The sequence below is a fragment of the Crocuta crocuta genome, unplaced genomic scaffold, assembly GCF_008692635.1.
Source record: "Crocuta crocuta isolate KB4526 unplaced genomic scaffold, BGI_CrCroc_1.0 scaffold197, whole genome shotgun sequence".
NCBI lineage: Eukaryota > Metazoa > Chordata > Mammalia > Carnivora > Hyaenidae > Crocuta > Crocuta crocuta.
Window position 1 is genome coordinate 6,068,496 of NW_027532002.1, and position 27,083 is coordinate 6,095,578.

The following is a 27,083-nucleotide window of genomic DNA, read 5'->3' on the forward strand; positions in this document are numbered from 1 at the left end:
CATGATGAAATCGCCGCGTAAACGCCGCGGCGCGCGCGCAGCCGCACATTCCCCGCGCCGGGTGACGGCCAGCAGATTCGACACAGAACCCGGAGTTCTTCGGGGACCGGAGAGGGCTCGCTCCACCTTCTGCTCGTGGGGAGGCTGTGGGATCTCAGGTAACACCTCGCCAACAGACTTGCACAAAGATGCGTCAGGCTTCCCCCCGCCCCCCAATAGAGTGGACCATCCAAGACGCAGCCTCATCCGAGACCTGCAGACCGAGGACCTTCAAAACATAGGTTTGGGCACGTACACTCGGGCTCGCCCACGGGAATACACGCTTCTGTGTGTGTTCTTGCGCCCCCAGCGCCTTAAAGGTTCCTGAAACATCGACTTAGGGACGTAGACTCAAAGTTGCTCAAGCTCTCCTGTTCCTCACCTGAGGAAGCAAAAGACTTGGTTAATGATTTGCCCGTCTTAACACGTCCTTGCCTTGTCGACCTCAATGAAATAGCTGGGGGAAGGCGGAGGACAGGTGAGGGGCTTTTTGGAGAAGGGCAGTTAGCTTTGCAGAGCGAGCAGGGTTTGAACCAGCAAAGATGAGGAAAAGCTAGAGGCAGAGAGAGGCGGAAGGACTCGGAAAGAGAATGCAGGGGTGTGGAGCTGAGAATCCCTCTGCTTGGCCTTGCCTCAGCCCACCTGCCCTCTTGTGCTTGGGTCTCAGCTAACGACCTTCCAGAAATGACTCCCTCCCTCCCCTTGGGCCCCAAAGGTGGGTCGGCTGGCTAGGCTGGATTCCCTTCCCAGAGGGGGAATGGATATTAACAAAGTGTTAAAGATAGAGAAAGTGTTGGTTATAGAAATAGCGTTGCTCACCCCCACCAGAATGTCCCGATGAAAATTATAGAAAATGCCAAATAAGGCTCTGGGACTTTCCCACACTGCTGAGAGGGGTGTCAACTGGTACAGCCACTTTAAAGAACTGTTTGGGGGGTGGGGGGGGTGCCTTCTAAAGCCAGCCACACACACCTTCCCTGTGACCCACAGTTCCACCCCAGGAGTTTAGGAAAGTAGACAGGAGGCGGAATGAAGTTGCCTGTCCCGGTGCTATGAAGTCCATATTCTCTTCTTCCTCTTCCCATATGCCGTTCTGGAAAAGTACTGACAGTTTAGCATAAGCGGGTCAAGTGCCGAAGAATTCTCTGCAATATTGAACAATTTGTGTTTTAAGAACTTTTATTTCAAGGTTTTTATTTTTAAGATTTTATTTTTTTAATTACAGTTTTATTTGGCTTCATTTTAATAGGTAATTTTGGATTTATCTTAATATTTTTAAACATGAAAAACAACTTTAATTTGTACATATACTTTTATTTGAATTTTTATTAAAAATTCAAATTCTGTATACTTTGAAAACATATATATATATTTTTTTTTAATTCTCTAGATCAGTAATGCCTCATCGATTTTCATGCGAGGACAATCTCAGCTCTAGTCTCCAAATCCGTTTTTCCCCTCTCCAGTTCATCCTCCCCACTGCTGCCTCAGTAATTATTCTCTAAAAGGCAAAGCTGTGCATCTCCAATAGGTCCACACGGCCCTTAGTAGAATTTCCTAAGGGCTTCCCTTAAAAAACTGTTTCTACAAGAGAATAATAAGAGTATATTCATTGAGGGTTTACTGTGTAGCAATTAGCATTCTAAATTATCTCCTGCATTTTATTCACAGTCCAATGAGATAGACTCCATAATAATTCCCATTTTATGGGTTCAGGATTCAGGGCACTAAGATATAAACTACTTGTCTATGGTAACACAGCTACTAAGTGGGTGGAGGGCCAGAACAGAATGTGAGCTGGAAGAAGAGGCAGTTTTACTATGTAACTTGACGAGCCTTGGTTTATCTCCATTTTTCCTTTCCTTCTTTGTATTGTTTCTTAAATTTCAAATATGAGTGAGATTATGTGGTATTTGTCTGGCTTATTTTACTTAGCATTGTATTCTCTAGTTTCATCCATGTTGTTACAGATGGCAAGGTTTCATTCTTTTTTGTGGCTGAATAACATTTCATTGTGTATATATACACCACCTCTTCCTTATCCATTCATCTGTTGATGGACACTTGAGCTGCTTCCATGATTTAGCTATTGTAAATAATGCTGCAGTAAACACAGGGGTGCATGTATCCCTTTGAATTGGCGTTTTTGTGTTTTGGGGGTAAATACCTAATAGCATGATTACTGGATCATAAGGTATTTCTATTTTTAACTTTTTGAGGAATTTCTATACTGTGTTCCACAGTGGCTGCACCAGCTTGCGTCCCCACCGATAGCGCAAGAGGGTTCCTTTTTCCCCACATCCTCGTCAACTCCTGTTTTTCTTGTGTTTTATAGTTTAGTCATCCTGGCAGGTGTCTGGTAAGGTGATATCTCATTGTGTTTTATTTTTTTTAATGTTTTATTTATTTCTGAGAGACAGACAGATAGTGTGAGCGGGGGGGGTCAGAGAGAGAGGGAGACACAGAATCTGAAACAGGCTCCAGGCTCTTAGCTAGCTGTCAGCACAGAGCCCGTCATGTGGCTCGAACCACGAGCCATGAGATCATGAGCTGAGCTGAAGTCGGACGCTTAACCGACTGAGCCACCCAGGCGCCCCTCATTGTGGTTTTGATTTGCGTTTCCCTGATGATGAACGTTTGCATGTGTCTATTGGCCATCTGTATGTGTTGTTTGGAGAAATGTCCGTGTCTCTGCCCATTTTTAAAAATTGGATTATTTGAGTTTTAGGTATTGAGTTGTATCAGTTCTTTATATATTTTGGATACTAATCCTTTATTGGATATGTCATTTGCCAATATCTTATCCCATTCCGTAGGTTGATTTTTAGTTTTGTTGATTGTTTCTTTCACTGTGCAAAACTTTTTATTTTGATGTAGTCCCAAAAGTTTATTTCTCTTGCCTCAGGAGATACATCTAGAAAGAGGTTGCTACGGCCAATGAGCACTAAGAGATTACTGCCTATGCTCTCTTCTAGGATTTTTATGGTTTCAGGTCTCACATTTAGGTAGGTTTTCAATCTATTTTGAGTTTATTTTTGTATATGGTGGAAGAAAGTGGTCTGGTTTGATTCTTTTGCATGTAGCTATCCAGTTTTCCCAATACCATTTGTTGAAGAGACTGTCTTTTTCCCATCTATATTCATTTACTACTTTGTCTAAGATTAATTGACCATATAATGGTGGATTTATTTATGGGTTTTCTGTTCTACTCCATTGATTTATATGTTTATTGTTATGCCAGTACCATACTGTTTCCATTACCACCACTTTGTAATATAACTTCAAGTCCAGAGTTGTAATGCCTCCAGCTTTGCTTTTCTTTTTCAAGATTACTTTGGCTATTTGGTGTGTGTGTGTGTGTGTGTGTGTGTGTGTGTGTTTGTGTTTCTACATAAATTTTAGGATTGTTTATTCTAGTTATGTGAAAAACGCTGTTGGTATTTTGAAAGGGATTGCATTAAATGTGTATATTGCTCTGGGCATTGTGGACATTTTCACAATATTTGTTCTTCTAACCCATGAGCATGGAATGTCTTTCCATTTCTTTGCACTGTCTTGAATTTCTTCTATCAGTGTTTTATAGTTTTCAGTGTACAGGTCTTTCACCTCTTTGGTTAAGTGTATTCCTAAATATTTTGTTGTTTTTGGTGCAATTGAAAATGAGACTGTTTTCTTGACTTCACTTTCTGCTACTTCATTATTAGTGTATAAGAATGCAACAGATTTCTGTACATTGATTTTATATTCTGCAACTTTACTGAATTCTTTTATCAGTTTTAGTAGTTTTTTGGTTGAGTTTTTAGGTTTCCTGTATATAGTATCATCTCATCCACAACTGGGAGTTTTACTTCTTTCTTACTAATTCGGATCCCTTTTATTTCTTTATATTGTCTAATTGCTATGGCTAGGATTTCCAGTACTATGTTAAGTAAAAGTGGTAAGAGTGGACATCCTTGGCTTGTTCCTGACCTTAAGGGGAAAAGGTCTCAGTTTTTCACTATTTCACTTCTTTGTCTCTTGTTACAGTCTTAGTTTTAAAGTTTATTTTGTCTGGGCACCTGGGTGGCACAGTCAGTTAAGCACCTGACTCTTGACTTGAGCTCAGGTCATGATCTCACAATTCATGGGTTCAAGCTGGGCTCTGTGCTGACAGCATGGAGCCTGCCTGGGATTTTCTCTCTCTCCCTCTCTGTCCCTCCCTCTCTCTCTTCCTCTCTCTCAAAATAAATAAAAAAACTTTTTAAAAAAAGTTTTTTAAACATGGAGTGCCTGGGTGGCTCAGTCAATTAAGCGTCCGATTTCAGCTCGGGTCATGATCTCACAGTTCATAGTTTGATCCCCACATTGGGCTCTATGCTGACAGCTCAGAGCCTGGAGCCTGCTTCGAATTCTCTTGGCCTCCCCGCCCTCCCCCCACCCCCAGCTTGCTCTCTGTTTCTCTCGCTCTCAAAAATAAATAAACATTAAAAAATTTTTTTTTAACTTTTAAGTTTTAACAAACTTTTTTTAAAAAAGTCTACTTGGTCTGATATATGTATTGCCCCCCTGGCTTTCTCTTAACATGCATTTGTATGATGTTTCTCCATCAGCAACATATAGATGGGTCTTAATTTTTTATCCACTCTGTCACCCTATGTCTTTTGATTGGAACTTTTAGTCCAAAGTAATTATCAATAGATATGTATTTTTTTGCCATTTTATCATTTGTTTTGTTGTTGCTGCTATAGACTTTCTCTGATCCTTTCTTCTCTTGCTCTCCTTCATGGTTTGTTGGCTTTCTTTAGTAATATATTTGGAGTTCTTTCTCCTTACTCTTTGCATATCTATTACTGTTTTTTAATTTGTGGTCACCGTTAGGTTTGTATGTAACATCTTCTCTTATAGCAATTGATATTAAGTGGATGGTACTTAAGTTCAAACCCATTCTTTACTCCTCTTCTCATCATGTTTTAGGTATATGGTGTCATATTTTTACATCCTTTTATTTTATGAATCCCTTGACTTTTACAGAAATATTTATTTTTACTGCTTTTGTGTTTCTTATTTTTCATCCTCTCACTTATGATCTTTCCACTCAAAGAATCACCTTTAATATTTCTTGTAGGGCTGGTTTAGTGGTCATCAACTTCTTTAGTTTTTGTTTGCAACTTCTTTAGTTTTTGTTTGTCTGAGAAATTCTTTCTCTCTCCTATTCTGAGTGATAGCCTTACTGGATAGAGTATTCTTGGCTGCACATTTTTCCCTTTCAGCACTTTGAATATATCATGCTACTCCCTTCTGGCCTGCAGAGTTTCTGCTAAAAAAGCCACTGATAGCCTTATGGGGTTTTCCTTATAAGTAACTGCCTTTTCTCTTGCTGCTTTTAAATTGTTTTCTTTATCACTACTTTTTGCCATTTTAATTACTATGTGTCTTGGTGTGGACCTCCTGGGGTTGAAATTTGGGAGAATCTCTGTGCCTCCAGGATCTGGATATCTGTTTCCTTCCCCAGATTAGGAAAGTTTTCAGATATGAATTCTTCCAATACTTTTTCTGCCCCCTTTTCTCTCGTCTTCTTCTGAGATCCCCATAATGTGAATGTTATTACTGTTGATGGCATCACCAAGTTCCGTAAGACTAATCCCAATTTGCATAATTTTCTTTCCTTTGCTCAGCTTGGTTACTTCCTGTTACTCTGTCTTCCAGTTCATTCATTCACTGCTCTGTTTCATCTAGTCTGCTATCTATTCCATCAAGTGTATTTCTTATTTCATTTATTGTGTTCTTGATCTCTGATTGGTTCTTTTTTTATCTCTGTCTTAAAGGTCTCACTGATGTCTCCCACTTTTTTCTCAAGTCCAGTGAGTGTCTTTATTATGATCATTGCTTTAAAATCTCTATCAGGCATAATACTTACATCCACTTAGCTTTGATCTCTTGCTATAGTTTGGTCTTGTTCTTTCATTTGGGACATATTTCTCTGTCTCACCATTTTTTCTGACTTTCTGTGTCTGTTTCTGTGTGTTAGGAAAGTCAGCTACTTCTCTTGCTCTTAATAATACAGCCTTACAAAGAAGAGATCCTATAGTGCCCTGAAGTGCTATGTCCCCTGTTCCCCAGGGTCTGGTACTTCAGAAAGTGTCTCCTATGAGTGTTGCGTGTGCTTTGCTGTTGAGTCTTGGCTTCTTTTTCCTTCGGTCCAGTTGTTTGTAGAGGCTCTCTTTACCTATTGTGGGCTGTGTTTAGGGTGGGGTACGTTTTAACAAGGTGTGCAGTGGTCTGCTTCTGAAATGAGACCTGCCCCAATGGTGCTGGAACTGAAGTCCTGCAGAATGCACAAACAAGTCCAAGAGATGTGGTGCTGGCAGGATTTGCACAGGTCTTCAGGGGAAGGGTCCCCCAGCGCCAGGACTAAGGTGAGCATATCTGGAAAGGGTAGATCTGCAAAGTAGGGAACAGGGCTTGGTGCAAGCAGGTTAAGTAACGAGTTTTTATTGAGGTGGCCATTGTTTATGCTGGGGGTGGAGGAGGGAAATGGTGCCTGCCAGCTCCTTTGTTCCTAGAAGGGTCTCCCCATGATCTCTATCTCTCCTGGCCACACTCTGAGATAAGCAAATCACTCTCCTTCTCTTCTGCCCCTGGCATTTTTCAAGCTTCTCATTCTATGCCATATCTATGTAGGCTGACATGCTGTCTCTCTAAGAACAAAGGACTCTACTTCTGAACCCAGGCTCTCCCAGAACTGAGCCCACAGATTTTTAATATTTCAGACTTTAAATCCTGCTCTCTGTAAGAGCTCATCAAATTGGCTCCCTTGGCTTTCAAAGGTGAATACTATGGGGATTCACCCTCCCCATTTGTGGGCTCTCTGGTGTGATAGTCTGTTTTCTGCCTTCTCCATGCCACTGGCTCCCTCCCCACCACTGATAGCTGTGGTCTATTTTGTTCCCAGATTGCATCTTCACTCTTCCTTCCTTCTTCGATGTGGCCTCTTCTTAATCTTCAGTGGTGGAATTTGTTCGGCCAGTCTTCAGATCATTTTCTGGGTTATTTACTGTGCTGTGAGGGTTACCTAGTTGGATCCGTGGGACAAGATAGGCTTAGGGTCCTCCTATTCCACCATCTTTCCAAACACCAATTGTTAAAAGATAAAAAGCTCACAGTATTTACTTCACCACTGATCAGATGTGGTGCCTTTGTCATAAATAAATTGACTATATAAGTATGAGTCTGTGTGATTCTTAGTCTATTCTAGTGTTCCATCTATCAGCCTTTATGCCAACATCACGCTTTCTTGATTACTGTTGCTTTATAGTAAGTCTTGAAGTCAAAGAATATACATTTTCCACCTTTCCTTCTTTTTCAAAATTGTTTTTAACTATTCTAGATCCTTTCCATCTCCATATAAATTTTAGAATTCACTTTTCAATTAAAAAAAAAATACTTGCTGAGATTGTGACTCCATAGGTCAGTTTCAGAAGAATTGACAGCAATACAGGCTTTGGATGTCTTTTGTGTGTGTTTTTTTGTTGTTGTTGTTGTTGTTGTTTTGTAGGTTCCTTGGGATTTTCTACATTAATAATTATGTCATTAGTATATAGAATCAGTTTTATGTCTTCCTTCTGATCGTTATGCTTTTTTTTTTTTTTTTTTTAACTTCCCTAGCCATATAGTCTAGGTCATCTTGTCTAGTATTGAAAAGAAGTGGTGGGGATGAACATCTTGCCTTGTTAGGGGAACATCCTTCCTTGTATCTGAGGAAAGAAACATCCAGATCCAGGAGGCACAGAGATCCTCCCAAAATTCAACCCAAGGTGGTCCACACCAAGACACATAGTAAAAATGGCAAAAAGTAGTGATAAAGAAAAAAACTTTAAACCAGCAGAGAAAAGGCAGTTACTTATAAGGAAAACCCCATAAGGCTATCAGTGGCTTTTTTTTTTTTAGCAGAAACTCTGCAGGCCAGAAGGGAGTAGTCTGATATATTCAAAGCGCTGAAAGGGAAAAATATGCTTCTGATCTTAGAGGCAAAGTGTTCAGTGTTTCTGTAAGTATCATGTTAGATGTAGAATTTTTAGTAGATGCCTTTATCATTTTAATGAAGTTCCTGCCTGTTCCCTCTTTGCTTCAGATTTTGTCATGGATAGGTGCTGAATTCTGTAAAATGCTCTTTATGTTTTTACTGAGATGACTATAGGGTGTTTCTCCTGGATTCTCTTAATATACTAAACTATACTGTTGAATTTTTTAAATGTTATATCAACCTTGCATTGCTGGCAGAAATCCCACTTGGTTTCATGCTTCTTACATTTTCTTGGATTTGATTTGCTATTTTGTTGAGAAGGGTGTTTGCCTCTATGTTCATGAGCAATTTTAGCCTATAATTTTCTTTCCTTTCAATGTTTTTGTGAAGTCTTTCTATCAAGGTTATGCTGACTTTATAAAATGAGTTGGGAAGAGTTTCTCATGTTTCCTGAAATATCCATCTTTGTAGGATTGGTATTATTTCTTCCATAACTGTTTGGTAGAGTTCACCAGTGAATTTGTGAATACGTCCTTTGATAGAAATGAAGTTACCCATGTCTTCTATTTACTCTTTTGTCTTTATTTTGGTAAATTTTGTTTTTCAGGAAATCTGGCTGTTTCATATAAATTGTCAGGTTTATTGGCATAAAATTGCTGATAACATTCCAATATTATCCTTAAAATGCATGTAAGGTCTGGGGTAAAATCCCATCTCCTATTTCATTCCTGATATCAGTAATTAGTTTTTTTCTCACTTCTCTTTTTTCTTTTTTTTTTCCCCTGGTAGAACTTTATTTTTTTTTTCATTTCTTTTATTTTTCTTAATAGTATATTGTCACGTTGGTTTCTATATAACACACAGTGCTCATCCCAACAAGCGCCCTCTTCCATGCCCATCATCCCCTTCCCCTCCCCCTCCCATCTGCCCTCAGTTTGTTCTCGGCATTTAAGAGTCTCTCACGGTTTGCCTCCCTCTCTCCCCCACTGTTTTCCCCTTCTTCTCCACCATGGTCCTCCGTTAAGTTCCTCCTAATCCTCCTATACGTGCAACCATATGGTAGCTGTCCTTCTCTGCCTGACTTATTTCACTCAGCATAACACCCTCAAGTTCCATCCATGTTGCTACACATAGCCAGATTTCATTCTTTCTCATTGCCATGTAGTATTCCGTCATNAGAATTTTGCATCTGTATTTATCAGGGATATTGGCCTGTAGTTTTCTTTTTTTGCTGGGTCTCTATCTGGCTTGGGAATCAAAGTGATGCTGGCTTNTTGATTGACCCATTCGTTCTTTAGTGGGGTGTTCTTTAACCACCATGTTTTTGGAGGTTTTCCAGACATCTTCTTGTGATTGATTTCACGTTTCATAGCATTGTGATCTGAAAGTGTGCATGGTATGATCTCAATTCTTTTATATTTATTGAGGACTGCTTTATGTCCCAGTATGTGATCTACCTTGGAGAATGTTCCATGCGCACTTGAGAAGAAAGTGAATTACATGGCCTCAGGATGTAGAGTTCTAAATATATCTTTTAGATCCATCTGGTCCAACGTGTCTTTCAAATCCATTGTTTCTTTAGCGATCTTCTGTCTAGTTGATCTATTTATTGCTGTGAGTGGAGTATTAAAGTCCCCTGCTATTAGCACATTCTTATCTATAAGATTGTTTCTGTTTGTGATTAATTGTTTTATATATTTAGGTGCTTCCATATTCGGTGCATAGACATTTATAATTGTTAGTTCTTCCTGACGGATAGACTCTGTAATTATTATATAATGTCCTTCATCATTCCTTGTTACTGTCTTTAATTTAAAGTCCAGTTTGTCTGATATAAGTATATACTCCAGCTTTCTTTTGACTTCCAGTAGGGTGATATACATTTCTCCATCCCCTTACTTTTAATCTGAAGGTGTCCTCCAGTCTAAAATATGTTTCTTGTGGATAGCAAATAGATGGATTTTGTTTTTTATCCATTCTGCTACCCTATGTCTTTTGATTGGAGTGTTCAGCTCATTCACATTCAGTGTTATTATTGAAATATATGGGTTTAGAGTCATTGTGTCATTTGTGGGATTCACGCTTGTGGTGGTGTCCCTAGTGTCTTGCATTGCTTGCAACATTTCTGTCAGAGAGTCCCCCTCAGAATTTCTTGTAGGGCTGGTTTTGGTGACAAATTCTTTCAATTTTTGTTTATTTGGAAAGACTTTTTTCTCTCCTTCTATTCTGAATGACAGGCTTGCTGGATAGAGGATTCTTGGCTGCATATTTTTTCTGTTCATCACATTGAAGATCTCCTGCCATTCCTTTCTGGCCTGCCGAGTTTCAGTAGATAGGTCTGTCATCACTCTGATAGGTTCCCTTTTGTATGTTAGGGCCCTTTTCTCCCTAGCTGCTTTCAGAATTCTCTCTTTGTCCTTATATTTTACCAGTTTCACTATGATATGTCATGCAGAAGATCAATTCAAGTTACGTCTGAGGAAAGTTCTCTGTGCCTCTTGAATTTCAACGTCTACTTCCCTCCCCAGGTTGGGGAAGTTCTCTGCTATAATTTGTTCCAGGACTCCTTAAGCGCCTTTCCCTCTCTCTTCCTCTTCTGGGATTCCTATGATACGGATATTGTTCCGTTCGATTGTATCACTGAGCTCTCAAACTCTTCTTTCATGTTCCTGGATCAGTTTATCTTTCTTTTTCTCAGCTTCCTGTTTTTCTATAATAGTGTCTTCTAAATCACTTATTCTCCTTTCTGCCTCTTCAATCCGTGCATTGGATGCCTCCATTTTATTATGTATCTCATTTATAGCATTTTTTAATTCATCGTAACCATTTTTGAGCTCCATAGTGTTTGTAGCCATAGTTTCTTTGATGTCCCCTATGCTTTTTTCAAGCCCAGCGATTAATTTTATGACTATTGTTCTAAATTCTTGTTAAGTTATATTGCTTATATCTGTTTTGAGCAGTTCTTTAGCTGTCAGTTCTTCCTGGAATTTCTTTGGAGGAGAGTTCTTCTGTTTTGTCATTTTGGTTAGTTTTCTACCTCTTGTTAATTTTAAAAGCTTGTTGTACACTCTGCCCCTGCGAGTTCTGCTGTATTAAAGAGGGCTCTTTGACTGTTCAGGGCCTGTCCGTTCAGGAAGGTTCTTTGAATGGTGTCTCTTGGTTTCTCTTGTCCAGAGTTTGGTTATTTTATTTCCCTACTTGTAGTGGTATTTGGGACTCTCCACCATGTGTACTTTGGCTTGTTTCCTGAGGTAGCCCTGGAAAAAGAAAACAGACAACCACACAGGGAACAAAGGTACACAAACACACAGACAAATTCAATAAACAGGATCAGCATCCACATAAGACTGCAACAACTGGATTTCTTCTTGTGAGTGACGTTCATGTAAGGTAACTCTGTTGCTTCCTACAGCTGCAACACTAACAGATCTCCTTCTTTACTGTGCCAGTTAAACTGTACTCCAAACTTACGACCTTCACTCTCGTCTCCGGACAGGTCCAGGTTGCTGTTCTCGTCGCTACTCAGCTTCTGCTTCTGAGCCACAGGCAAGTCTGTTCCCATGGCACTGTCCACACTTCCCTCTTGGACTTATTCTGCCCTCTTCTCTTTTTTTCTTGATCAGTTTTGCTAAATGTTTACCAATTTATCAATTTTTCAAACATCTAACTTTTGGCTTTGTTAGTATTCTCTATTATTTTGCCCATGTTCTATTCCATTGATTTCTACTTTATCTTTATAATTATTTTCTTTTACTTAATTTGTGTTTAAATTGCTCTTCTTTTTCTAGCTCTTCAAGAGAGCAACTCAGATAATTTATTGTAAGCCTTTTTTCTTCCTTTAAATAAACATTTAAAATTATAGATTTGCCTCTAAGTACTGCTTTAGTTGAATCCCAAAATCTTGATACATTACATTTTCATTTTCATTTTCATTTAGTTTAAAATGCTGTCTAAGTTCCCTTGTGATGTCTTCTTTGACCCCTTAATTATCAAGAAGAGTGTTGTTTAACTTCCAAATACTTGAGGCTTTTAAACATATACTATTATTTTTATTTTTGCTTTCTACTTTAATTCCCATGTGGTGTGAGAAAAACATTTGAAATTTATCAACTTCAGTACATTTAGTGACTCAGCATATGACCCAGCACCTTGGTGAATGCTCCAGATACACTTAAAAAGAATGTGCATTATGCAGCTGTTGTATGTGGTCTTTCATAAAGGTCAGTTAGACAAGGTGGTTGATAGTGTTCAATTCTTCTATGTCATTACTACTTATTTGTCTAGTTGCTCTATCAATAACTGAGAGAGGATATTAAAATCTCTAATGGGATGCCTGCATGGCTCAGTTGGTTAAGCGTCTGACTCTTGATATCAGTTCAGGTCATGATCTCATGATCGTGGAATCAGGCCCACGTTGGGCTCTGCACTGAGCTTGGAGCCTGTGTGGCATTTTCTCTCTCCTTCTCACTCTGCTTTTCCCCCACTCACTCATACTCTGTCTCTCTCTCTTAAAATAAATAAACTTTAAAAAAAATCTCTAACTGCAATTGTGAATTTGTCTGTTTCTCCCTTTCATCCTGTCATGCCTGCTTCGTGTATTTTGACTTTATTAGGCATATACACTTTTATAACTGTTACTTTTTTTGCTGAGTGACATTTTGTTATTATGCAATATTCATCTTCATCTTAATAATCTTCTTAGTCTCATATTAATATAGCCACTCAAGCTTTTTTATGATCAGTGCCAATGGCCAATAAGCTCAGTCCTCCTGCCATAAGCCCCATGAGTGCACCATCAGGGAGTCCTGCCTTCCAGCCGCAGTCCATCCTTCAGATGACTGCAGGCCTATTCAAAACATTTTGCATCAAACCTCATGGCAGGCCCCAAGCCAGATACACCTAGCCGTGCTGCTCCCAAATTTCTGAACTACAGAAGCTGTGAGATAATGAATGTTTGTGGCTTTTTAAGCTCCTAGGTTTGGGGGTAATTTGTTACTCACTGATGGATTCCTCCCTGAACTGGCTGTACAGTCCCTTTTCTTGAGACATGAGTGACCAAACTGTTGGCGTTCGAGGGACCTTTGTGATTGCCACTGCAGTGAAAATAACGCCAGGCATCTGTCACCCCAAGGCTTGATTTTCTGCTCTTTCCCCTTGGGTGGAGCAGTTACAGCAAAGGCTAAAGCAAACAGGTGGCCTGAAGAAGCTTCTAAATACGGGGTGCGTGCAGCTGGCCCGTGGTCCAGATGATCTGGCTTCCATAATTCGCTCTCACCAACTCTCCCTTCTGGTCCCTGAACCATTAACATTTTGTCTCAATTTCCAGCCTCCCTTAGCAAAGATTTGTTTCAGACTCTGTCCTCCAAAAACAACAAGATAAGTTCCCTGGAAACCTTAATGATAATACCCGTGTTGAGGCAGGGTAATTTAATGTAAGATTAATTTCTGTTTTGATTTTACTGGTGTAGAAGCATGAAAAGGAAAGAGAACTGGTTACATTGTCTTCCCTCCTTGATTCCCAGGGCATAGGTAAGGGAAGATTTTAACATTTAAAACTGTTAAATTAAGAGTCAGGGAGAGATGCCCACTCAGGGGCTTGTAAAGTGAGAAGCACAGGTGGCTAGATTAGCAAGATTTTCTCTGAGACAAAGAATAGAGGTCTGTGGATCTGGAAGAAATGGAGCAGCAACTGTTCCCAAACACCATCTGCTCACGGTGCCGGGGTCTCGGTGAGAGATGGCTAATGCAGCACCCTAGGGAGGCTGGATGCAAGTGCTGGGACTCCTAGTCTTTGCCAGGATTCCTGTGTTCCAGCTTGGTACACAGGTGACCAAACTGTTGGCCTTCAGGGCCCCTCTTAGAATTTGGGAATGTCACAGTGGTGAGGTAGTGTCCTCCTGGGAACTTCTGTGCTGCTGAAGAGCCCTGGCACTTGTCACATAACCATTCAATAAACATTGACCAAGCACGTACTATGTGCCAAGCATTGTTCTAGGGACTGGAGGAACGGCAATGAACAAAACTGACAAACTTCCTATTGACAAGGAGCTTATGTTCTTTTTTTTATAAATGTTTATTTCTTTTTGAGAGAGAAAGAGAGAGAACTTGAGTGGGGAAGGGCCAGAGAGAAAATCCCAAACAGCTCTACACTGTCAGTGCAGAGCCTGACTCAGGGCTCTAACTCACGAACCATGAGATCATGACTTGAGCCAAAATCAAGAATCAGATGCTGAACCAGCTGAGCCACCCAGGCGCCCCAGGAGTTCATATTCTTTGGGACCAAGTGGGCAACATAAAAATAAGCTGGTTAATAAGTAGTTTCAGATGGTGATAAAAACTGTAAAAATAATAAAGCAGGAAAATTTGATAGAGCATTTTTATGGGATGAGGGTCGTGTTAGACACGTGGTCAGGCCTCTCCAAGGAGGCAATATTTGATCTAGGATATAGAGATGACAAGAAATCAGCCATGAGAAGATCTGAGTAATAGCACATGGAAAGGCCCTGAGGTAACAACCACTTGGCCTTAGTAAAGAATAGTAAGAAAATCCATGTGTCTAGAATGTTGTAAATGAAAAGGAGAGAGATATGAAATAAGATCACAGAGGTCAGCAATGTCCAGGTTATATAAATCTTGTAGGCCATGATAAAAAAAGATGTTATTTATTTTCAATTGCAGTGGGGAGTTGCTGACGCATTTTAAGCAGGGGAGTAAATGGTCTGAGGTCTGTTTTAAGATGATCCTTCTGGCTGTGTTTGGAGATTGAGCTGGAATGAAACAAGAATGGAGATGGGGAAACCAGTTAAGAGGTTTTTGTAATCACCAGTTAGATTTCCTAGATCAGAAGAGTAACAGTGGAGAAGCTGAGATGGACTGGTTTAGGGAAATACTTTGAAGGTAAAGCACATGAGACATGCTGATGGATTAGTCGTGCAAGAGGAAGGAGAGTCAGGAAAAGAAAAGCATACAATGGACTTGTGGTTATTGTTAGCTTGAGCAAATCAATAGGTCCTGGTGTCATTTCTTGGAATGGAGAAAACTGGGGAGAGGCAGGATCCCTGCATCAGAGGAAAAGGACCCATGAAACAGGATCTAGATTACACTTGGGGAAGAACATGACAATAGAGGGCAGGAGAAGAAGATGGACAAAGTAGAGGCAGATGCTGCATGGAGTTAAGGGACTTCCTGTCTGTCAGTGTTTGGTTTTCTGTGGGGGGTGTAGAGCCATTTGTTGAATGCGAGGGCATCATTGCATGGCTATAATGTTTAGTTCTTGTGAAGAACTAAAGAGTAATACTGCTGGGGAAGTGTGGAAAGGAGTCACCTGGCTGGGTGTAGAGAATATTACGGGTCAAATTGTGGCCCCATAAAAAAGCATGTTGTAATCTTAACCCCCTGGTACCTCTGTATGCAGCTAGCAAGTTCTGGGTGTACCCAGAGCATCATTTGTGCAACAAGTCTTGTTCATCTTCACCACCTGCACTGAATGACCCCAATGGAATTGGAGTAGTCAAAACCAAGGAGTTGACTCCTGTGTTAGACAGGGTCCTCCAAGATGGAGACACCAGTCAGGACTAAGGATACAAGTTTATTATTAGGAGAAACACCTATGTGAGAGGAAATTGAGAGGAAGCAGGGAGGCCAGGAGAACCTCCAGCCCGTGATGCAGGTCTGACCCCGAGCGACGGAGTGCAAGCAACAGCTGGGTGACGCATCCTAGCCTGACACATAGTCTCAGGAAGGTTCAGCAAAGCCGTTGGGGAGTTCTGGAACCAAAGTTGACGACACAAGAGTCCCCAGTACTCAGAGGAACCATCTGCCATAGTGTGTGGACTGCACTCAGTCAGCGGCAGGGAGCAGCCTGCAGGAGGCGAGCCTCAGCACCAGCCTCGTCATGGATTCCAAGGGGCAGCGTCTGGGGTCCTGGGCCTGTTGTAGGAGCTCTTTGGTTATGTTCTTGTGGTGCCACACCTCCCATCGGATCAACACTTAACCCAGGTTTAGGTTCAGTTTTGTCTTGTCCCTTCTGGATCCTTTGAGTTCTAGCCAGTGGAACATGATTGAATTTGCTGCATGCTACTTCCCAGCCTAGCCTGGAACTCCTGTGTGCCATCCTCTGCGCCCTTCCCTTTCTCTTGGCTGCCTGGTGTTGTCCACGTGTTATGGCAGAGTCTGCTCCCCTGAGTGACTATGTGAACAGAGCCTGTTGCACCTTTTTCTGATAAGCTCTTTGAACTGTTGACATGAGCAAAATGTAAATTTCTGTTGCATTTGAGCTGTGATACTTCCTGGTCTACTTGTGAGAGCAGTAAGCTTGCCTGAATTACTCTGCTGCCAGTGGGCCAAGTATGAGAAAGATGGTAAGGGTATCTGGGACACAGGAGAGGGCGGGGAGAGTACAGAGAGCATTGACGTACAGAAGTTATGTTGATACATGACTGTTTAGGAGTATGGAGTTAGGCAGTGCTAGGATCCCTCACACAGGCTGGTGGGGAATTGTCTAGAGTAAGTGGACTGATGGTCCTGGTACACTTCTCTGGGCCAGTATCTCTCCAGGTTTCTGATGCCCCTACTTGAAGTGCAGTACCCACTCCCTCTCTTTTGCCCTCTTCTGCCATTTGTCCTCCAAGCTAAGTTATGTGCGGGATTCCCAGGAGGCCCTTGGTTTTCTTCCAGCCCCTGCCACTAGGATCCTTAGGGACGCTTCCCAGACCTGGGCATGGGAGGGAGGAGGTTCATGTCTCATCGCAGCCCCCCCAACTCTCCCTGTGGCCTTCAACAAGGCCTTTCCCCCTTTCTGGCCTCAGTCTCCCTCTCTGAACAATGAAGGAGACTGACCTGCTGACCCCTGGCCCCTTCCTGCTCTTACTATGGGTTTATGAACTTGTGGCTTAGGGAAACAAATCCCTAAGAAATAGAAGAACAGGTTTCCCTCTGTCCAGCAGAGGGGAGCAGTTCCCCACAAACCAGCACCTAGACAGAGCATGGGCTGTGTCGGGCACACGCAGGCCTGGCCTTCTGAGGTTTTCAGAGCAGAGCGTAGCCTCTGCACCAGAGTTGAGACCACTAGACACCTTGCCCCAAGACCGTGAGCACAGGGAGGCCCCCCAAGCCCTTCTCAGCCCCGTGAGAAGTCATCCTCACCCTCTATGCCTCTGCCGCAGAGAGAGGGTATGTCAACCACTGAACAGTAGCGGGGCTCTGGCTTTGCCAGTATCATGGGAAGGAAGAAGCTTCTGTAAGCCAGAAAGACAAGACAGGCAAAACCAGACAAATGAAAGGCTCACCAAAGCTAGGTGTGACTCCTGGATTGACAGGTCTGCAGCTGCATGGGACTCCAGACTTCGGGGTATGGCTCGAGTCGTGCCCTTGCAGCACATCAGTCTGCCGCAGAAGGTGCCCTTATTTGGAATGGGGTCCATGCAGATTGAATTAGTTGAGCTCACGTAGGAGGAGAGTGGACCCTTAGTCCAATATGACAGGTGTCCTTATAAATGAGGGAAATCTGGACACAGACCCAGAGGGCAGATGGCCATGTAAAGATGGAGGCAGAGATCAGAATCGTGCTGCCAGAAGCCAGGTAACACCTAGAGCTGCCAGAAGCTGGAAGAAGCTCCCCTCGAAGTTTCAAAAGGAGCACGGCCCAGCCAACACTTGTGAGACCATAAATTTCTGTTGTTCCAGCCACCCAGTTTGGGGTACTTTGTTAGAGCAGCCCCCACCTCCCGTGGCAGGACTTGTGCATTGACCCCATCCCCCCTCTGCAGCAGGGTTTGTCAGACTGCACAGCGTTTGTTGATGCTGTTGGTTTCAGTTTCGAATCTGTGCTCCCTTAGCTGGACTGCTACCACTACTGCCCACCTGGCTCCTGTGGCTCTTGAGCTGTGGTTCCTGCTCTTTATTTCCTTGGGGTGGATTGGGAGGAGGAACCCCTCAGCCTCCTCCTAGATACCTCTCAGATGGGCTGTTCATTCCCTCCCTGGGCTTCCTGTCCATGCAGGGCAACTGTGATCCAGGGAGGGTTCTTTATGTTGGACAAAAATATGCCTCCCTACAGCTTACATCCACTAGTCCTTGCTGCGTACTAGAGGACCACAAGGAATACTCTGTACCCTCTGCCTTTAAAGTTTTGCACACAGGAGCATTATACCCTTAAAAATTATCTAGGCCAGGATCCCTTAGAAATGTTTCATTGGTGTGACTTCCTGATGACCCCATTACCTAGACAGTTCCAGTTGCTAAACTCCACCTTGTAGTTAGGGACCAAGATTAGACATGATGTACCTGGTGTGTGTTCTAACCAGACTCAAAGGGGCAAGAGCATCACCTCCCTGATTCAGAACTCAATACATTTGATGATGCAGCCTAAGACCACCTGAAAGACTGTAGCTGTTATGATTTCAGGAGAAGGATGAGAGATGACAGGTTCTGTGTCCACCAACACTTCCACAGGTACAGGGGTATGGTGTGAGGATCATAAGCTGCCTGCCAGAGGAAAGGATGGTGTCCATCTGGGTGCTCAAGCCAGATTCTTAATTCTGAACTTGACCTCTTTCTCTCCTTTACCTGTCAAATACAGTTCTTGCCTATTTTATTTCTCTCTCAGTCTTTCTAAGTCTGTTTCTCCTTTCCCCACTGCTCCATCATCTCTTATCTGGATTCCTGCAGGAAGTGTCTCCAGACTGACTCCCAGCAATCTTTTCTCCTTGCTACACTTGCAGGGTGATTCCTGATTTGGAAGTGTGATCATGTGACCTACACAGAGCCTACCCACCAACTCCCCTGTTTTCAGGATAAAGTCCACTCTCACCAAGGCCTCCCTCCCAGTCTCACTCCACATGCACTCTGTGATCCAGCCTTACAAATTTTTTTTAAATTTTTCTAATGTTTATTTTTGAGAGACAGAGTGCAAGTGGGGGAGGGAAGAGAGAGGGAGACACAAAATCCGAAGCAGGCTCCAGGCTCTGGGCTGTCAGCACAGAGCCCGATGTAGGGCTCAAACTCACGAACCGTGAGATCATGACCTGAGCTGAAGCTGGACACTTAACCCACTGTACCACCCAGGTGCCCTGAGCCTTACTTTCAAGAGGAGTAATTGTTTGCCTTTGGCCTTATACCCCTAATTTCCTCAGTCCCTCCCACCTAGCATATGCCTTATATGGGGAGGGTGTTTGGGATATAAACAAGATCCCATTGAGGCTAGCCCAGGTGACAGAACATGTATTAAGGGGACAGCAGGATGACTCACAGGGTCAGCAGGGCCCTGGAGGCCAGGGTCAAGAATGAAACAGCTCTGAATGGCCAAGAAGCGGAGGCTGGTGTATTAGGAGTTGCATTTAACTGCAATTCACAGAGACATGAGAAACAGATATAGAACTAACTGTACACAGTGCTCTATTTTTCTGCCATCTAAAAAAAGAGCACAAAGATGAGAAATCCAGGACAGGCTCAAGGCTTGAAGATGTAGCAGCTCACTCCTCTGATGATTGATAAAGTGTCAAGCATGAGGCCCACTTCTTAGGCAGAAAGGATAAGGAAGAGGGACCAGGACACAGGCCAGCACAGCGGCCTCCCTTCTTAGGAGCCCTCCCAGAAGCCACATGCAACACCTTGTGACACTCATTGACAAGAACTGGGTCATACACTGTGATGGGCTAATTTTATGTTTCACCTAGCCACCTTGGCTAGGCCACAGTACTCAGATACTTGGTCAAACACGACTGGATGTTACTGTAAAGGAGTTTTTAGAGGAGATTAACACATCAGTCAGTAGATCAGTAAAGTAAATCTCCATTATGTGGGTACACGTCACCCAGTCCATTCAAGGCCTTTAGAAAAAGACTGAAGCCCTCTGAACATTTGACCGATAGGCTTTAGTTTGGAAGCCTCTGTCTTAGCCTCAGCCAAGGAGATAGAAAGTACAGCGTTGGAGGCAGGAGGGGAGGAGAGAAAACTAGCATCAGAGCAAAGGAGGATACTGGCAAAAGAGGAGCCTTTAAATCTTCCAGGGACGAAAGAAAGGAAACTCTTTGATGTTACCCAACAGTTTACCTGCATGGAAGAAAAGGGTGAAAAGGCCTGTTGAGCTGGAAAGGTGTCTCTGCCACGGCAGGGTTGGCGCAGCATCCGTCGTGCTGTCCAGAGGCCAACATGCATTCAGCTCACTGATTTGTTCCTCCTGAAAACAGCAGGTGGATCGCTCTCTCAGCACCATGGCAACCAGATCCCGTGGCCCTGTAGCAGGAGAACTGGCGGGTGCATCCCTGCAGGCGCTGACCCATTATTAGCGTGCGATAAGCTCCTCTCAAGGCCAGGCCCCGGGCTGAGCGCTTCGAATGCAAAGATGCTTAAACCGAAGCCCCTGCCTTACAGGGGTTCCACAGGCTGGCTGGGGAGACAGATGGACGCAGCCAATAGCACACTAAATAGTGCAAGGAAAGGATATACCAGGTGCTGTCTGAGCAGCTGCAGCCTGGGGTTCAGGAACTGACCTGCTGGGCTTCCCTGAAGAGCTGAGCTTGACTCGAATTTTGCAGAGTTAGTCAGAGTTGTTCAAAAGCATGAGGGGCACCTGGGTGGCTCAGTCTGTTAAGTGTCCGACTTGGGCCTGGGTCATGATCTCACGGTTCATGAGTTCGAGCCCCACGTTGGGCTCTGTGCTGACAGCACAGAGCCTGGAGCCTGTCTCGGATTCTGTGTCTCCCTCTCTCTGCCCCTTCCCTGCTCATGCTCTGTCTCTTTCTCAAAAATAAATAAATATTTAAAAAAATTGTTAATAAATAAATGAACTTTAGCTTTTTTTTAATGTTTTTTTTTCCATTTATTTCTGAGAGAGAGAGAGAGAGACAGTGTGAGCAGGGGAGGGTCAGAGAGAGAGGGAGACACAGAATCAGAAGCAGGCTCCAGGCTCTGAGCTAGCTGTCAGCACAGAGCCCGACACGGGGCTTGAACCCACGAACCTCGAGATCATGACCTAAGCCGAAGTTGGACGCTTTACCAACTGAGCCACTCCAGCACCCCAATAAATAAATAAATGAACTTTAAAAAAATCCTCTCTTGGGGCACCTGGGTGGCTCATTTTGTGAAGTATCCAACTCTTGATTTCGGTTCAGGTCATGATCTCACAGTTCGTGAGTTCCAGCCCCACATCAAGCTCTGTGCAGACAGCTGCTTGGCATTCATTCTCTCTTTGCCCTTCCGCTACTCACTCTGTTTCTCTCAAAAATAAGTATAAACTTAAAAACTATCCTCTCTTGATGTCACAATGATCACGATAGCATGATACCACCTTCTCCTGGTATTTCTTCCGCAGTTCTGGCTACCCTTTCTCACTCTTATTTCTTCCCTCACTTCCTTAAATTCTGACCTTCTTCTCAGGCTATACTCCCTCTGGATATATTAGAAACCTCTCCATCTCCCCCTTTCCGTCTCTCTTTCTCTTTGCATGTCGGTCTCAGTTTCTTCTACCACAAGATTAGCCCTTTACACGTGTCTGGGAATGTGTTGGCAGGTACCCCATTGTGGCAGACTATATGGAAAGATGTTTCCCCCATATCGATTTATTGATCCTGGACAATGTCTAATTGGCATTGGTTGGGTCATAAACCTGCCCTAGGACCCATCACTATGATTACAGTATTATCATATAATAGTGTGGCAGTATGGCTTATGATGAAGGAAAGGAGGTTCCATGCTTGGCCCCATCAAGGTCACGTGGAGTGAGAGAAAGGCAGCTTCCAAAGGCAGATATGTCAGTTAGGGTTCTGGTCAGGAGATAGAAACTACACTGTGTTAATAGAGTTGAAGATAAATGATTATTAACTGATTACAGAGGCTTAATCACTAGGGGGTATTGAAAGCCCTAAAAAATACAGGAACAGGTGAATGCATAAACAAAATGTGGTATATACCTACTATAGAATATTATTTCACCATAAAAGGAAGGAAATTCTGACATGCCATAACGGGGATAAACTTTGAAAACAGTACAGTAAGTGAAATAAGAAAGATGCAAAAGGACAGATACTGTAGCCTTCACTTCTATGAGGTTCATGGAGACGGAAAGTAGAATAGAGGTTACCCGGGACAGGGGACAGGGAGTGGGGACTTACTGTTTAATGGGTATGGAGTTTCAGTTTGGGATGATGGAGAAGCTCTGGAAATAGTGGTGATGGTTACCCCACAATTGTGAGTGTACGTAACGCCAGTGAATTATAGACTGAAAAATGATTTAAATGATAAATTTTATTTCTGTAGATTTTACCCCGATTTTAAAAAGTATACAGGCATAGTGGACTTAGTAGCTGGCACTAACCCTGGCACTGAAACAGAATACCCATGGAAGAAACCAACTCGGGAAAGACTCCCCCCCCGCACTGAGATTCAGAACCCGCCGGAGAGACCCGTGTCCCTTCTCCCTCACGCATGAAGTATGGTTTAAACCGCCCCTTTAAACAGTACTCGGGTCACCTGAGCTTGGGCTTTGTTATTGAGTTGGATTTGGATCAGCATTACACCAGTTTGCGTAGGGAACATGAACGGATCTCCGATTGCCGTGCACAGCCTCACCCAAGACCACTTGGGCATCAGGAGAAGCAGGTGAATTTGTGTCAGTCAGGTGGTGGAAACAAGGTTGAACCAGTCGGGTGTTTGAACGGTATGAGGGGATGTTCGGAGGCATGTTTGGAGGTACCATCGGAGCATCAGGCACAGAGGAATACTTCAGACATGGCCATGATCTTGAGGGTTTTCCTGTTTCCAGAGCATGTAGACAAGGACGACAAACCCCACAGAAGGGCAGATTGTAGCAATAGCTGTCCCCCGACCCAGGCGGGCCATGACTGTGCCGTGATTCAGTGAACGAGGAATGCAGCAGTTGTTCCCCTGTCCCCCCGAGATGCTGGGGTTACTGCTCTCCCTCCACCAGCACAAAATCGGCACAAACCATTTTCGGTCCGTGTTTAGGTCCCTTTTTTGCTCGTAGGGGAAAGAAAAGAGCATCATGGCCAGGAACGCTCAGGGTAGAATCCCAAATTTCCATGACAGGCTTATATAGCTCATCCCCCCTATTGTCCTGATCGTTACTCAGGAAGCACCAAGGAGAGGTGACCCCACGCTAGGCACGGCACGCTCAGTGACTGTGTCAGTCAGCCAGAGCCACCATGTCAAAATACCACAGGCCTTTAACGTGTCAACCCTGGGTCAGGTGAAGCCAACAGACATTCGCTTCCTCGCCCTTGTGGAGGCTAGAAGCCCATGATGAAGATGCTGGCAAATTCGGGGCTCCTGGGTGACTTAGTTAAGCATCGGACTTTGGCTCAGGTCATGATCTCACAGTTCATGAGTTCAAGCCCCACGTCAGGCTCTGTTCTGACAGCTCAGAGCCTGGAGCCTGCTTCAGATTCTGTGTCTCCCTCTCTCTCTTCCCCTCCCCCACTCACACTCTGTCTCTCTCTCTCTCAAAATAAATAAACACTTTTTTTTTAAAAAAAGATGCTGGCAAATTCATGCTCTGATAAGAGCCCTCTTCCTGGCTTATAGGGGACCACCCTCTCACCACGCACTCATATGGTCTTTGGTATTATCCATGGCCTAGCATCTCTCCTTATAAGGACACCAGTTCTGTTGGATCAGGGCCCCACACTAATGACCTCATTTAACCTTAATTACATCCCTAAAGGCCTGTCTTCTAATGCTATCACATTGGGGGTTAGGGTTTCAACCTATGAGTTTGGGGGGAAGGGTTTACACAATTCAGCCCATGAGAGTAACCCCGCTAAGGAGGAGGTGACAGAGATAAACGTAGATGTCTTAAGTTAAGTTTGGAGGAGACCATTCCAGTGCCAGATAATGCCACTTGCCTGTAGAAGGAGAACATGACAAGTCCATGATGGACCTTGGCAAGGGGCCCTTTCTTGGGTGGCCTTTGCAGTATCCACTGTAGGGGGGATGGGAAGCTGAAAGCAAAATGCACTTTTGTTTAAAGGGCCCTGAGGGTGCATGTCGGCTATGGAGCTGCTGTCATCCTTAGTGCCCACAACAGTGCCTGACACATCACAGGTACTCAGTAAATGTATAGTCACAGGACTTCTTGGCCCAGCTAATTCTTTTAAACCCTTTGCCTCCATTTTACTTTGCTGAGTTTTTGCTATTCCTGCCTTCTGTGTCCTTAGTATTTTCAGCAGTGTTTTTTTTTTAAAGGTCCCTTGAGCTCTTTTTTGTTTTTCTTTGTTATCTTTTTTGACTTTTTGTCCTGAGCTCATGTTTCGCCCCCTGATGTCTTACCATCTTTTCCCCTGCACTCTTTCTTCTTTGAGGCAATCCCCTCATTAAGTTTTCTAAACGCCTGACAACTTTTGGTTATAGCTATTGTCTGCCAATAGAGCACACATCTACCACTTGATTTTCCTGTCCCTTTCCTATGCATGCAGAGATTCTTTGCATTTGCCTTTCTGATGATTCATCTTTGAACAAGTGGAGTTTTTCCTGGACCAACTCTTTTCAGGAGTGTTACATGGGGGGTGGGGGTGGTCAGAGCAATGTTTCCTCTTGACCGGAATTTTCCTTCTGACCCAGGGTTTACACGTGAGCCTGATCAACCTTCACTTCTCAGCTTAGGCAAGTCTGGGCAAGTCTGGCAACCCAGAGTTGCTGGTCTGCCAAGGAGACTTCATGATTTGATTTTCATTTATTCATTTGTTGCCTGAATGATGGGAGAGGAAGCTTATGTCTCAGTGTCTGGGGGCAGAGAGAAGGTAGAAAGACAGAGTGTCTGCAGTCAGCCTCACAAGGATGAGGTTTGAGCAGTCTGGAGAAGGCTGCTGCAGGCAGCAGAAGACAGAGCTCTTCTGCCTCGGGCCCTGATGCTCACATACGAGACCACAGCATGGCAGCGAGGGCAAGAGCTTCTCCCCACTCCTGCCAGGAGCAGGGGCTGAAAGGAACACAGCCCTGCTTTGGCATCATGTCAACTGAAATCATAGGTTAGAGAGGACAGAAGCCGGCCTGAACAACGTGTGCAAGCACCCAGCTTTCCTTTCTTCTTCCACCTTCTTCCACCTTCCACCTCTGGGCCCAGTGCAGCCATCAACAATAGGACCACCCTCCCCACATCATGCCCCCCTGGCCGTCTCCTGGCTCTGGACCCAAGCTTGTTCTAGAACCTTTTAAGACCCAGTTGGAAGTCTGAATGTCTGAACATCTTAATCAAAGAAGAATCTAGTAAAGATCGCAAGATCAAAGAAGGAATTAAACATCAGCTTCAGTATAGAGGGGGCCCTTCTGGAGTTCCCATGTCTCTCAGGGGCCCTGGCTGAGGTGGCTCAGCCATAATCAACTTTGGACTCCCCTTCAGGTTCAAATCCCCAGAGAGTCTTCTGCGTATCAATAATGTGAGAAAAGAACTAAAATAGATCAGCTGCCAAGAGCTAATATCATATTTTTTTGCTTTTGCTTTTATAGAAGAAATGCCAGTGCAGTACCATGCTAGAGCCTGTCCTCCCTGGAAATCTGACTGACCATTTCATTTGTTCAGTTAAGACCAAAGGAACCAAATGATAGCAACAGCCAAACTTAAACATCAATAACCCTATACTCTTTACCATGGGGTAAAAGCCTACCAGCCACTCTATTCACTATGGGTTTCAAGTTAAAATATGATACATCTTTGAAAATTTCTGTTTCCTTTTATAATTTTTATATAACCTAAGTTACCAAGGTCCATCTTCATTTAGCTGCTAAAAAGATTCGATCTCAACTCAGTCCCATCCATATCCCCTACTGGCATGAGTCGTGTGGAGCCTAGGTGAAATCCTTTCTGAAAACCTGCCTAAAGCCAACACCACAATCTTAAGAGGAATTCTGATGTGGAGAATTTGGAGAGGACTAAATTTGGGGAGGATTCAATTAAGTTGATAAAAGGATTGCAAATTGGACCTACGTAAGAAAAAGGAATTCATGGAGAAGAAAAAGCTATTTCATTACACAGAGAAATTAAAACCTGAAGCAGATACGGTTGAGATTTTTTGTTCAGGAAATGAGTATCGACTACCTACTGGGTGCCAAATGATGTATTTCATGCTAATGGTGCCAAAATAGGTAAGAACTACACCCAGCCCCCAGAGCTCATTGAGCAGTAGAGAAAGTATTTGAATGTTTCTGCAGGAATCATCAGGAACTGGGATCAACAATCTATTATATTTCAATTGCCTTTTTTCCTGATTATAAAAACAATGCATGCTTATTAAAGAGAATTGGGAAAACAAAGAAGAAATTAAAAGTGGTCTCTGATGCTACCAGCAGAAATAATCAGTTAATGTTTTTTGTAAGTATATGTCCTTTCAACTGACACTGATTAAATGCATTCCGTGTGTTGGACTCTCATTTCATCATTAGTCCTATGAAGTGGATACCATCATGTTACTCAGGAGGAAACAGGTTTTGAGGTTAATCTGCTCAAATTTTCATGGCTAGGAATTGGCAGAGGTAGAAATAATCCAAGACTCGCCTTGTCTTATTCTCAAACTCTCAAGCAGCCCAAGGACCAACCAAAAGGATGCACAAGCCAAGCCTTTGTCATTAGAGGGGTAAGGCAGTTCTGAATACAGCCACAGGGCTGCAACTCCAGTCTGGCTTTCAGGGGACTAATGCCCAGTTCCTATGAAGAGACAAGGGCTGAACTAGCTGGACTCTCTAAAAATGAAAACAAAACAAAACAAGGTCTCTTTGGGAACTTTGTAATAATAATGCAAGGGGCAGAAAAGGAGGGCGCCGTGAATTGAAATGGCTGTGCCTGCAAATGAAATGCTGCCACCTGGTGGAATTGGTTGTATAGAACATAAGACCAGCTCTGAAACCCTCGCTGGCGAGAGGAGAAATATTTGGAAAGAAATTTACAAGATGTTGGAAGTCCTGCATTAGCAGTCAGGGGCAAGAGTTATAACTGCTAATGTCACCCCCTAACTCTCCCCATAGCCTGATAAGGCTTGAAGAAATTCAGATTATGTATATTTTCCTATAATCATAAAAAAAATGTTTTCTTCTA

At 43.3% G+C, this 27,083-nt stretch overlaps 1 protein-coding gene across 1 annotated transcript in view; it reads left to right on the forward strand.

The window, feature by feature from the left end:
- Positions 1–69: 69 nt before the first annotated feature.
- Positions 70–27,083, forward strand: part of GGCT (gamma-glutamylcyclotransferase) — a 69,948-nt gene continuing 42,934 nt past the window's right edge. Inside the window, exon 1 of the mRNA XM_077775384.1 lies at positions 70–158. The gene's annotated coding sequence lies outside the window, so the exon portion shown is untranslated. The remainder of the gene's footprint in view (positions 159–27,083) is intronic.